This window comes from Vanessa cardui, chromosome 26, assembly GCF_905220365.1.
Source record: "Vanessa cardui chromosome 26, ilVanCard2.1, whole genome shotgun sequence".
NCBI classification, from domain to species: Eukaryota; Metazoa; Arthropoda; class Insecta; order Lepidoptera; family Nymphalidae; genus Vanessa; species Vanessa cardui.
The window spans coordinates 8,860,232-8,875,059 of NC_061148.1; the positions used below are offsets into that span (position 1 = coordinate 8,860,232).

A 14,828-nucleotide genomic window follows, 5' to 3' on the forward strand; every position below is an offset into this window, starting at 1 on the left:
TCCTTCCGATAGTGCTGGTGACTGAGAACTGAGACGTCAAATCTTTTGTGTCCGTAGTTACACTGGCTGACTCACCCTTCAAACCGGAACACAACAATACTAAAACATTTCATAAAAAGGTAGCCTACCTAGATGAGCTTGGTAAAGGCCTACCACAAAACGCTAATTAATAATATAAAGTCAAGTTGTCCTTAAAATTTCTAAAGCTTTTACGTAAACAGATTATCAAAACCTGTGCAATACCGAGGTCCCTAGTATATAATGTATATAAATGAGCCGAAATGGCCCAGTGGTTAGAATACGTGCATCTTAACCGATGATTTCGGATTCAAACCCAGGTAAGCACCACTATATATATGCATGTGCTTAATTTGTGTTTATAATTCATCTCGTTTTCGGCGGTGAAGGAAAACATCGAGAGGAAACCTGCATGTGTCTAATTTCATAGAAATTCTGCCACATGTGCATTCCACCAACCCGCATTGGAACATTGGTGGTGGAATATGTTCCAAGCTCTCCCTAATGATATGATATAAATGAGGAGGCCAATAGCCCAGCCGTGGGAAATTTGCAGGCTGTTACTAGTATATAAATAAATTAGAAAGGGACAAAAGATATTTCCTTGTCATTTTACAGGAGAAAAACTCAACATATCCACAACTGACCGGCTCAGATTATCTCCAGTTAAATTAAAGAGGACATATCCAGTAGCATTTGCTAGACAAAGGACCGTTCTAGATTCCTTAATAATGCAATGCAAGGGTACATAAGATAAATAAATTCATCTTTAACAGGATAATATCTGCTAAGATTATATATATAAGTATATATGGAAATAAATAAAGTGTCGCAATATAACAACAACAATGAACAACAACTGAGCAGCTTGTAAATTTCTTCCTCCCCTTTAAGGTGAAGATTTGGAACATATACCGCTGTTCCAATGCGGGTTGGTGAAATACACATGTGGCAGAATTTCTATGAAATTAGACACATGCAAGTTTCCTCGCAATGTTTTCGTTCACCGCGGAGTACGAGATGAATTATAAACACAAATTAAGCACACGAATATTTAGTGGTGCTATCCTGGGTTTGAACCCGCAATCATCGGCTAAGATACACGCGTTCTAACCACTAGGCCATCTCAATCACTGGGCCATCTCAATCACTGGGCCATCTCACCACTGGGCCATCTCACCACTGGGCCATCTCACCACTGGGCCATCTCGCCACTGGGCCATCTCTCAAATCTAAGTTGGATTTATTAACAGTTTTACATTCTATTGAAAAGACCTACCTTCGATTGAGTTTGGCTTTTTCAAGTTGCTGATTGAATCTGTATCACAATCACGATTGGTAGCTCACGTAAAATTTAAACAAGTTAACTCAGACGTAAAAAATCACCTTGAATATCACAAGATGTCGCGACATTAGCCTAGGCATTCAAATATCTAGATTTATTTTACGCTATTCAACTTATCCTTGTTAAAAACTAGACAGCCAGCTGTGAAATGAGGTCAAACGAAAAAAAATATACAGCCAGACACAACTCGCTCTTGACCGGTATTTTTTATATAAATTTAGTAAAGTCTAGAACATTAGTGTAATTACTCAGCGGTTTCAGACATCTTATAATTGAATTCATACTTATTTTAATGACGATATACATGGCCATAAGTAGCTTAAAAGACAGCCTTTGATAGTTCAAAACAGCGAGTTGAGTCAATGAAAAAGTTAAATTAGTCGAGTCATTTTCATGAACAGTCTGAAGTCAAGAAGTTGGAACTGTGCAAAATCCTGTGCCTAGAAATACGCGTAAAGCGCATGGCGCATAAGCGCATTATTACTCTTAACATATTTTTGGTCATAGTGTATTTATCATTCTTCGATTATGTATAAGGAATAAGAGACACTGATATTGTGCACTGATGTGTACACATATAATTTTATGAGATTTTTTTATGTTACATTTAGGGAAACGAACAAATCAACCACTTGATGGTAAGTGGTTACCACCGCCAATAGACTGGAAGAATAAATAACCAATTCATACACTATCAGTGTGTGAGACATTGATAATCTTGGGAGTTAAGATGTTATATCTTGTATTGTGTTACAATGGCTCACTCAACCTTGAAACCGGAACACGACAATACTGAGTACCGCAGTTTGCCAGTAGAATATCCGAACAGTGGATGTCACCTACACCAGAACTACCGCCACAATCAAAATCTTTAAGTATTGCATCATCTACTTCACATTATGTTTCTCCACGGCACCATAATAACATAATTAACTAAGCTATATTTCTAATAAAACAAATCTACTAAATATTCAACTGTTGTCAGCCAGCCTGAATGAACTATCTAGCTGTATATCTATACATAAAACTACTAGCTGCCTAACTAGCTCTTATTTATTTTTACCTTATATTTTTACCTTTAAAGATTGTCATTCTATGTCAACTTATTTACACAAAAACCTTAATAAATTAAGTACCTGAACCTTCCTTAAGAATCCCTCTATCTATTAGTAAAAACCGCATGAAAATCCGTTAAGTAGTTTTGAAGTTTATCGCATACAGACAGACAGACGCGGCAGGGGACTCTGTTTTATGATATGTAGAGATTATATAGATATGCTACAAAAACACAATTCCTCGATCACCGGCAGTTTCTCATCGATATGTCGATTTATCTCTGCTGATTAATAAATTGATAGATCCTGTTATAAAATATTATAAAATGAATAAGGCGTATTAATCGATAATAGATTATATTATCTAGAAAATTATATAAAAGATTAATTCTAGAATTCCTTGATTTTCATTCAAAATAAATAAAATATCTTTTTAATAATTTAATATGACTAAGTAATTTAATAATCGGAAGAGTTCCATTGAGTTCCTTGTGAGTTTATCTCGTTAGCTGTGAACCTAAGCGGTGGTAACTTGATATTTAATTGAACCATTTAAAATGACCATTTCAAAGGGCTTCCAAGAATCTAGTACTGAAGAAAACGTCAAAATATACTTTGTTGTAGTTGAAAATATACTATTTTGATGATCATTTGTGTTTCAAGTATTTTTTATAAATAAAAAAAATTATTCGTAGTTGTTTAAGGATATATTAATCTATTTATTTTCTGTATTCAATCAATTCAAATCAAAATTAATTTTATGTAACTTTACAATGAAGCGTTTTTGAATCGTCAATAATTAAATACTACCACCGTTTCGGTAAGCTATCTCCAGCGAGAAAAAACGGAAAGAAACTCGCATAGTTGCTCTTTTCAAATAAAGAGATTTTTTGTAATAATTGTAAAAAATAAATATCCTGTGATGAGCGTAAACCCAGGCTTTTTTTCTATAAATTTTATTTATAAATGAATTCAGTGAACATCATAATCAATCAATTTTTAAATATATTTTACCAAACCACAATTATTTATCGCTTAATAAGTAATGGTTTTTCTCAATCGACAAAAAGAAATAATGTTTTTTTTTTTCACAAACGTCATCACATATTCGAAAATTTACGGGTGCGTTCAGTAATTGACATGACAGACACTTTTAGATATATATTAACGTTGCGTTTATTTCCTATGATTGTTACAGCAAGGTTATCTTTGAAAGTCAGGGAAGCAAAAGTCGTTGTGATATTATTTTAATTCCTATCGAGTTGTAAAAGGTATAAGGCCGGATAAACAATTGAACAATATAGCGTATCTATTATTTTTGCACAGAAGTGTACAATCAACGCTAGAGATTAAGCTATACAATGACGCTGTAAGAAATATTACAATTCCTTACATCGTCAATGTGCCACCAACCTTGGGAACTAAGATGTCATGTCCCTTGTGTCTGTAGTTGCACTGGCTCACTCACCCCTCAAACCGGAACACAACAATACTGAGTACTGTTATTTGGCGGTAGAATGACTGATGAGTGGGTGGTACCCAGAAGGGCTTGCACAAAGCCCTACCACCAAGATAATTAATAACATTAAATGTTTTAATATATACAAATATGAACTTAAACTAGTTACTATATGAATCTCGACCGCGTTGAATGGTGGCAAGAATGCTAGCAGCATTTCCCCGTTGAATCGCAATTCCGATTCTCTGGGCAAAAAACCCCTGTCACAGTCACATATAATTTTATGATATGTTTTCCTTTCAAAGTCTAGATTATCATGCCAAGATGTGATCAAATGCTGTTCCAGTTCAGATTTAAATACGTTTAGGTAAAAGCTGAGAAATACAGATGCAGGTAATAAATAAATGCAACATGATTGTATGTATTACGAAGCCTTTTTTAAAGTGCTTTGTCTTGAACTCAAATTTAGATGAACAATTCTGAAAGATTGTAACAGCGTTTAGTATTCCGTTTTCAATCAACAGGATCAAAATCAAAACAGATCAAATTATTCTTTATTAAAATAAAGAAGTGTCATTTTCTAATCGTCATGAAAATCATAGTTCGAAAAGTAGATTCTATCGATAATAATCAGCAAGAAACTCACTCATTTCCACTAATATAATTTACATATTAATTATACTTATATTGCTGATATATATGAGCAAAGTATTTTTTATGTATCCTGCCTGGAAGTCAATAAATACTAAGTCCACGATTTTTTATCTTTAATTCAATCTTATATTAAGTAATATTCATTAGTATTTTCCTTATAGTCTTACATTTTATTCATTAAAAATAAATATATATAGTAATATGCTCCATGGTCATACTAGTCATATGTAAGTACTTTTAGTTCCGTTACACTAAGAGATTATATGACCGGAAGTCAGCAGCACTTACCGACACATACGGAGCAAAGATATTAGTGTAAATCATTTTGTTTCCTATTGCTTTCATATTTATAATTTACTAGCTAACACTGCGACTTTACCATTTATAAAACTCAACTTCCAGCCCCAATTTTACCCCTTTAGTGGTGGAATTTCATAAAATCCGGACTGCTTTTCATTCGTAGGGGTAATCTACCTCCTATCTCTTTTAGGCCACCTACCTGTCAAATTTCAACTTTGTACTGTTTTTGAGATTTCTCAATCTGTGAGTGGCATTTCATTTTTATATATTTAAATTATAAAAGAAAATCACTTGATCATTAAAATGTCAATAACGCAACCTTTTACAGGGCAACTTTACTGAGTTTTGGTGTTTCATAGTAGACAATTTGATGAATTGGCGGTACCTACACTTCACACAAAGCCCTACCAGAAATAAAATACACTCAGTACTTATTTTTGTCCAATTAGGCTATTATTATATATATAATTCTACCACCAAATCCAACACGTTGTGTTTATAACAGTGAGTCATTACAAGAAAAAGGTATATACGAATTAAAATATTTCAAAAACAGATCGAAGTATGAGATAAAAAAGGATTTATTAATACATGTAGTAGTTTGTGTTATATTTTTTCATATAATATTGGGTCAATGACATCAAGTGAAAGAATTAATTCGGTTTAAATAAATAGTACAAAAGTATTTCGTATGTAATAAATAATTATTTATTTATTTATAAAGGAATTCCTACAGAAATACAAGTAGTAAAAAAGCAATACAATTATATAAAAGCATGTCAAGAGATAATTCTTGGCATACAGTTGTACAAAATACGCAATGAAGCTTAGGAGAGTCGTCATGATATCGTTCGGCCTTGATCTGATTAGAAACGTCAAACGGACAATGACCCTTACGATTTTAAACTATGGACGCACACATTTATTTTTAAATTATTAACTTTCCTTACAAATGTGTAATAATGTAATTCATATGTAGTTTTATATACTAGTTATAAATGTCCTAAAAGCATTTATAAAAAATATATTCCTTTATTTGAATTTATATATTTACTTTACTAGTTTTAGGGTGTTGGTTGTCATGTGTAAGGCAAATAAGTGTAAGTATGTATAGTCTATGCCCTTTCTTGGAGTTGAAGTTTGTTTCATACCAAATAACATCGAATTCGGTTCAGCGGTTTGGTCTTGAAAGATCGACAGACAGACAATCAGAGTTACTTTCACATTTATAATAATAATATAGATTACTATATTATTTATAATATGAATGTAAATAAAAAACCGTCACATAAGGAAAATGCTCGTGCGATGCTCAGGCGATCTTTCCCTCTCTTTCTCTCCGTATCCGTCTCTTTCTATTATATACGTATTCATAACAATTTCATTTCTCGATATTTCATTATTCAAACGTTGATAATTTATGTGATTGTGCCTGTCATCATTACATAGTATAAAACAAAGTCGCTAACCGCTGTCTGTCTGTCGCTATATATGCTTAGATCTTAAAAATTACGCAACGGATTTTGATACGGTTTTTATACATAACATAGTAGAGAAACACTGATAATTTTAGACATTTCTTAAACGAACACATTTTTTACGCTTACATTGTAAACGCTGACTGAACCCTATGAGATCGATCTATACAATGTAATACAATATGGTACAGCTTAAAAAGATCTAAGGTGTACTCATAATATGTATCTCTTAGGGATAGCTCACAATAACCACTTTTTACCCTTTATTTTTACGATAACTGTATCATTGATGGCTTATTTACGAAGCAATTTAGCCTTAATCCTTATCCAAAAAAGTACCTTAAATATATTATGCATTATATATATATATTACTTTTTTGGATAAGGATTAAGGCTAAATTGCTTCGTAAATAAGCCATCAATGATACAGTTATCATAAAAATAAATATATATATATATATATATTTTTTTTTATGATATCAAATATCAATATGACATTTTCCATCAAGTAATTTAAATGAATATTTTCTTAGATATTACAGTCTAGTTGTTGCCCACAACTTCGCTCGCGTTTTATGGATTGGTTGTCATGTGTCAGGCAAAAAAGCAGCCTATGTCCCTCCTTGAAGTTCGAGTTTGCTTCCAATCCACTTTCAACAGATTCGGTTGAGCGGCTTGGTCGTAAAAGACCGACAGTCAGACAGAGAGAGTTACTTTCATATTTATAATATTATGATAGATTTGAAACGCAAGGACATAGTGGTTTGTATTGTCTAATGACAAAATCTATGAACTTTGTATATAATGAGATTCTTAGTATATGTAGTATCAGCATTACAACCGTGCGAAGATGAGGTGGCTCGATAGTATAATATATGTCTGGTGTCATGTGACACACCTGATTTTTTTAATTCTTTTTTTTTATTAATTAAAATAAACTTTAAAATATTGGAATAAAATTAGTTATAACGGATTTGAATCGCGTATATTAATTATTTTTAACATCCCGACGTTTCGAGCACTTTACAGCTTTCGTGGTCACGGGTAGACCTATTCCAATGTGTAATAATCGCGAAAATTTAAGACAACATTTCTTTAAAATATCTTTCATTGGGAAAGTTTGTGGTAACCCTATACATGCCCCTGCATATTTCTGTTTAAGGTAAAGGCCGCAACAATACATACGAGACAACTAACACGTACGCATACAATTAAATAGCTCGACGCGAGGTGTGGAGGTCAGTTTACTTTATACACCATTCACTCACTCATCATAATTACACTCACCGGTGACACCGCTCACTGGATACTCGTATGGGAACTGATTCATTCATTCAAGGTCCGTGAAGCTGATCTCAGATTTAATTACTGGTAATATTTATATTACAAAAAAATTTACATACTTACAGGATAAATATCCGAACGAACTGTTTTTAAATTGATCAGATTGCGAGATGGCCCATTGGTTAGAACGCATAAATATATGTATGTGATTAATTTGTGTTTATAACTCATCTTGGTCTCATTCATCAATCATTGTATGTTCACAAGAAATAAGGATAAGCTTATAACGACAAGTTGCCGACTTAACAACAACAACAACAACAACAGCCTGTAAATTTCCCTCTGCTGCGCTAAAGTCTCCTCTCCCTTTGAGGAGAAGGTTTGGAACATTTTCCACCACGCTGTTCCAATGGGGGTTGTTGGAAAGCACATGTGACATAACTTCTATCAAATAAGACACATGCAGGTTTCCTCACGATATTTTCCTTCACCGCCGAGCAAGAGATGAATTATAAACACAAATGCCGACTTAGCAAAGTCAATAAATCCTTCTTGCGGCAAGGTATATATATGCGTTCCTATAATAAAATTCCACAGATATTTTAACTTTGCCGTTTCATGAATTCAAATCATTTGTAAAAAATACATTGGTATAGAAGGCATATTATTCGATACAAGATTATACCGACGATAAAAAAGCGTAGAATTAAAACTTGCCCTTTTCCAGGCAGGATACATTACATACACAATATATAATTGTATTTAATTAACATGGCTGTATTTTTAAATGTTGAAAAGAGTAACAACTGAGTTTCTTGTCGGATTTTCTCGGTAAAATCTAGTTCCCAAACCGGTGGTTGCTTCGCTTAATATACTTGTTAAATGATTCAGAAGTGCTTGTAAAAGGCAACATGAGTAAAGTATACTTTTATTTTGATGATTACGGGTTCAAATTCAGGCAAGCACCGCTAACTTCTCATGTGTTTAATTAGTGTAAATAATTCATTTAGTGTTTGGTGGTGTGTCTAATTGCAACGAAAATCAGTTAAGTGTGTATCCAACAACCATTCATTTGTAGAGAACTAGACAAGCAATGACTGATGATGGTGAAATGGGTATTATATGTGACAACAATACCCATTTGCACTCTTTGGATTTGAGTCGCACTCTACTACGAGTAGGTACATCTAATCTATATATAGAGTCCGATATTATGTTCGTATGTCATTCATGACGAACAGTTAACGACTTAATGACTCGGCCCTTACCTATTTGTTCGTAAATCCTCTCATTAAAGATTATCTTGATGATTGCCGAAAGGACGACCTTGGAGCATTTGTCGTGGTGTAATAATAATAATGTTCAGACTAGATTAGGATAATGGAAGATTTTGCAAAAGTGTTGCGATCGAGTACTCTTTTTGCTCGTTCTCGTGGTACGATAGAACAGCAATCTAACAAGGCAGGTCTCTCCAAATCCGGTGCGTTCCGGTACATGTGAGAGAAACGAGTAAATAGTAAATACCTTATTCCGGTAAGAAAAGGTAAGGTATTGTGTCGATCAAACTCAGGAACAGTGACTTTGCAAAGTAACCTGAGGCCAACTTCTAAACTTCAGATTTAGGTTTTAAGAACATTTGAACAAAATCCTTATTATCAATCCTGAACTTGCCTAGCTTGATCAGCCAATATAATACCAATTACCAGTATCCAATTCAAGACCAATTGATTGATATTTTCTGGGATCAAATTAAAAAAAAAAGTTTAAAAAACGAACACCAAAAATCAACAATAAATTCAAAATTGTTGTTACTCTGTATAACTGTAGTACATCTATAATTATTTTAACAACAATGTACCTATTTTAAAGGTTAAGGTTTTAATACAAATAATTTCTTTCCCCTTGACATTTATATAATTAATCTAGTGTAATTACAGAACGAGAGTTTTATTTCTTTTTGCAAGGCATGTATGATGATTAACTTTATTGGACAATAATTAAGATTGAAAAAAATATGGCCCAGTGTTGCCAGCTGGTGAAAAATGTCGAAATTGATTGTAATAGGACTTCAGAGCTTTTTGCAAATTAGTCCAACAATACTCAGTAGTATTGTATTCCGACTTGAAGAGGAGCCTTTATGTGGTCGCGCATTTGAGATTTAAGGAATGATTACATAGCCATACATAGAGGTTAGTGATTATTTATTGAAAAGTATTTGGCCGTCCACCTACCTATACCAAAAAAAGTCAATGCAACAAATGTATATTTACTAAAACATATAAAAAGTTTTGTTTGTAAGATTAACATAGTATAGCCAGTTATCGGAAGCGGCTTCGATTTCATTTTAACAGTATTTCCTTTCCTCTTTTAAAAGAAGGTTTGTTGCTTACTCTACCACAGCACTCACACAACACTAACTATGCACGTTGCATAATCTACCTCATACCATCATAGAGTAAAGACAGGGATAGACAACAGTCGCACATAAAAAAAGTGTCCTTGCTAACTTACAATTTCTTAATAATCGTATTACAATTATTTTATTAATTTGACATTTAGAGTCAGTATCAAACAAACCAGAGAACCTATCAAAACTAATTAGTTGTTTTTATATATATATTTTTATTAAATATAACCACACAATTAAATTTCAAAAACTGTATATTTTATGTCGGCCATATTTATTTAGTGCGGTTAAAGTGAAAGCATGTACAGCGCGAATCTGTGAGAAATCACTTCGCATCTCACTTGGGATATGACAACCGACTTTCGATGATACGCCATATTGATACGTATTAATTATAATTGTTATAGTCAATATCGTATATGAAGTTTTTTAGCTGTCGTTTTACGTTCATGTTTCGATTTGAGTTCTGAGTTCTTATATATCTCTACAGAAAATCAATTCTAAGTGTTTGGCAGTTTATTATTATTATTCACCAACGTTTTCCAATTCCACAAACGCTACATTCCAGTTTCGCTTCGTTTAAATTTGGATTTGAATAAACTTTCCATATTGTAAGATACATAAGTAAATATCATTTGCTCCTTAATTACGATTAAGCAGAGAATATTTTTTAAGAGAAAGAGTAATTGGAAAGAAATAAATTAGGACGTAAAATTATGAGTTAAGGATTGACACCCATTATAATGATAACAATTCCGTCAAAATTTATAATAAACTATCTTGAAGTGAAAAGGATAAAAGGTCCTTGGAATGACTAAGATAATCCTGACCACAAAAAATTCCACTGTGTCCATTGTGTAAATTTTTTTTTTTTTTTTTTTTTTTTTTTTTTATGGCATAGGAGGCAAACGAGCAGGAGGCTCACCTGATGGAAAGTGACTACCACCGCCCATGGACACCTGCAACACCAGGGGACTTGCAGGTGCGTTGCCGGCCTTTCAAAAAGGAGTAGGCTCTTTTCTTAAAGGTTCCCATGTCGTATCGGTTCGGAAAAACCGCCGGCGAAAGCTGGTTCCACAAAGTGGTTGTGCGAGGCAGAAAATGTCTGAGAAATCGCGCTGTTGTGGATTTTCGGACATCAAGGTGGTGCGGGTGAAACTTAGAATTTTGGCGAGATGTCCGAAGGTGAAATTCAGCAGCCGGGATTAATCCGAACAATTCCTCGGAACATTCCCCGTGAAAAATTCGGTAGAAGATGCAGAGTGATCCGACATCTCTACGCAAAGCCAAAGGATCAAGGAGATCGGAAAGGGCTTGATCGTCGATAACTCGAGCCGCTCTACGTTGGATGCGGTCAAATGGAAGGAGCTGGTACTGGGGAGCACCCGCCCAGAGGTGAGAGCAGTACTCCATGTGAGGCCGAATTTGCGCCTTGTAAAGTTTTAGGCGATGGGCCGACGTGAAATACTGTCTCGCCTTGCTGAGCACACCGAGCTTCTTTGAAGCCAATTTGGCTTTGCCTTCCAATTGACCGCGGAACTGAACGAGGCTCGAAATATCAACGCCAAGTATTCCGATACTACCTGTAGCGGCTATCGGAATGTTCTCAAATCGTGGAGATACGACAAATGGTGTTTTTTTAGCGGTTAACGCGCAAACTTGCGTCTTTTTGGGGTTGAAATGGACTAGATTTAGCCGGCCCCAATTCGAGACTTCGTTTAATGAAGACTCGATTTCAGACACAAGTTTGTTCCGGTTCTCTTCGACGTTTTCCCGAGAAATATTAGCGCGGCCGGTGTATAAGGTGTCAACGGTACTGTCGTCTGCATAGCAATGAATGTTCCCGATTTGCAACAAATCATTGATATGCAGAAGAAACAGAGTGGGTGATAGAACGCAGCCTTGTGGAACACCAGCATTGACGAATTTTAAGTCAGAGCATGCACCGTCGACAACGACCTTGATGCTCCGATCTGCCAAAAAGCTGGTAATCCAATTGCATAATTTCCCGGGAAGCCCATAGGAAGGAAGCTTCGAAAGAAGCGCTTTGTGCCATACACGATCGAAGGCCTTCGCTATGTCCAAGCTGGCTGCTAATGCCTCCCCCTTGCTCTCAACTGCTTCAGCCCACCTGTGAGTAAGGTAAACTAGAAGATCACCGGCTGACCGACCCCGACGGAAACCGTACTGGCGGTCGCTAATCAGCTGGTTCACCTCTAGATACCGCAGGAGCTGGCAGTTTATAAGGGACTCCATTATCTTGGAGAGCAAGGAGGTGATGGCTATAGGCCTATAATTGGACGGGTCTGAGCGGTTGCCTTTTTTAGGGATCGGATGCACCAAAGCTGTCTTCCAGGAATTCGGGACGACGCCTAATGTGTAGGATTGCCGGAAAAGACGCGTTAAGACCGGTGCCAACTCGGGAGCACATGTCCGTAGCACGATTGGAGGGATACCATCGGGTCCGCTCGACTTATGAATGTCCAAGGAAAGAAGTGCTTTACGAACTGCACTTTGCCGGAATTTAACCTCCGGCATCGTGGTATCACATCGCGGAATTGTTGGTGGAGATTTTCCTTGGTCATCCAGAGTCGAGTTCGACGCGAAGAGAGAGCCTAAAAGATCAGCTTTCTCTTTCGCGGTATGGGCCAATGACTCACCGTCTCTGTGCAGAGATGGAAAAGATGGCTGACAGAAATTCCCTAAGACAGCCTTAGCGAGAGACCAGAACGCTCGTGTTCCTGAAGGGAGACGCACCAGTCTCTCGCCAATTCTGCCAATGTACTCCGTCTTCGCCCTAGCAATTACGTTTTTGAGGGACCTAGAGGCAGAGTTGTATTCCTTTTTAAATGCGCTGGTATTTACATCACGAGACGCAGATGCATTAGCCCAGGTTTGATAGCGTTCCCACTTTCGGCGTGATGCCGTTTTGCAGAAGCGACCAAACCAAGGCTGGGACTTGCCACCGATGGGTACTGCAGAGTAAGGAATGAATAGTTCCATACCCTGAAGCACCACATCGGCAACAGAGTCAGCAGCAGCGTTCGGATCATCCGGCGAGAAACAAATCTGCCCCCATGGGTAAGATGCAAAAAAAGACCGCATCCCATCCCAATCTGCTGACTTGTAGTGCCATACTCGGCGGCACCCAACAAAGCGAGGCCGTGAGTACCGCACAACCGGCACTGTACTCCGGACGAGACAGTGGTCAGACGAGCCCAGAGGGGGATCGACGATAACCTGATAGCCATCCGGATGTGAAGTCAGCAGAAGGTCCAACAGGGAAGGTGTATGATCCTCCACATCCGGTATTCGTGTTGGCGAGTTGACCAGTTGTGTCAGATCATATGCTAGAGCGAAGTCCAGAACAGATCTACCCGCATGATCGGTGGTGCGTGAGCCGAGCCATTCAGCGTGATGGGCATTAAAGTCGCCCAGAATAATGATCTCTGCGGATGGAATCTGCTGCAGCACGGAATCTGTAGCCATTTGGACGTGCTCAACCAGTCGGTCGGTTTCGGCATTACCGCTATGGGACCTATAAAGGCACGCATAGATTCGCGGATGGTCATCGCAGTCTACACGCAGCCAGATAATCGATAGGTCCTGTCCTTCAAGGCTGCCGAGGCGTCGAGAACAGATATCATCTCTGACGTAAACGCATACCCCTGCTCGTGGTATAAAGGAATGTTCCAATTTGTACCCAGGGTACGAGAGAAAAGTCGTATCGGCAGGAGAAGATATCTGGGTCTCGGTTAGAAAGAGCAAGGCCGGCTTCGCTGTTTCCAGATGGTAGTGAACGGCGTTGAGGTTGGAGTTGAGTCCCCTTATGTTGCAGAAGTCCACAGCGAGGGTGGTAGGGGTTGCCTTATGATGCCTGCTCCGCTTGCCCCGAACAGTGGCGAGCGCAAAATTGCCCCCCCCAGAATTCGGAGGGCAGCCTGGGCATCCCTGCTCAGGTGGTGTATGTCCTGAGCATGGATGCCCAGAGAGGGATTCTCCACCGCTGTCGCTGATGGTACCCTCCTGGGGTAATTTAACCAAATTCTGCACAACCATCAAGTTTTGGGGGGGGGGGGGGATTGGGCCTCCGGAACTCTCACTTACCGGACGAAACGCGGTAGCATAACTACCACTTTACGCCGATTTTAAGTGAGAGAGTGGTACTTCCCCGGGCGTGCCGGCCCATTCGGCTGTAACCCGAAGGTATACAGCGTGGCACTACCACTTGTAAAATTATTCTACAAATTCCAACTTCAGAATCTGCCGCAGTACTAGATTTGTAGGTAACTCTCAGTATTTCTCTTTATAAATTTAAGAATATGTTGGTACAAGAAATATGTCCAATTGGACTAAAGTCTCCAAGGAAGAATAATAACTTACTATAAGGCCTCGTCCACATAAGTTTCCAATAAGATACTTTTAGAAGATAATAAAATTGTATGTATATAATAATTGTTGATCTTACAAAAATAGGCAACTTTGTTTAACATCGATCAAGCCCAAATGAACTTTAATACAACGTCTTAAAGTGTTTTGTTTACCAACCCGATACTAAATCGGGTTTAAGGGTTGTCACAAAGTTAAAATATATTGTCAAATATTTTAATTTGTAGAGATATTTTAAGAATACGTTTGTGTTTGAATATGAAGTATAAATTTAGGGTTACATAAAATAAAATTCAGATTAAGAAAATTGTAATATTACATATTGTGGCAGCCCTACTAATTTTGCATCACTGCGACACACTGAAAGGTGAGTATGACGTAAGGAAAGCCTGCCAATCGGCTCTGACTACTTTTGTGTCTTCTATGTACTTTACACCAA

General features: G+C 37.0%; 1 protein-coding gene across 1 annotated transcript in view; it reads right to left on the reverse strand.

The window, feature by feature from the left end:
• The window catches only part of LOC124540783 (neural/ectodermal development factor IMP-L2-like), a 100,995-nt gene that overhangs the window by 85,065 nt on the left and 1,102 nt on the right, over positions 1-14,828 (reverse strand). The window lies entirely within an intron of this gene.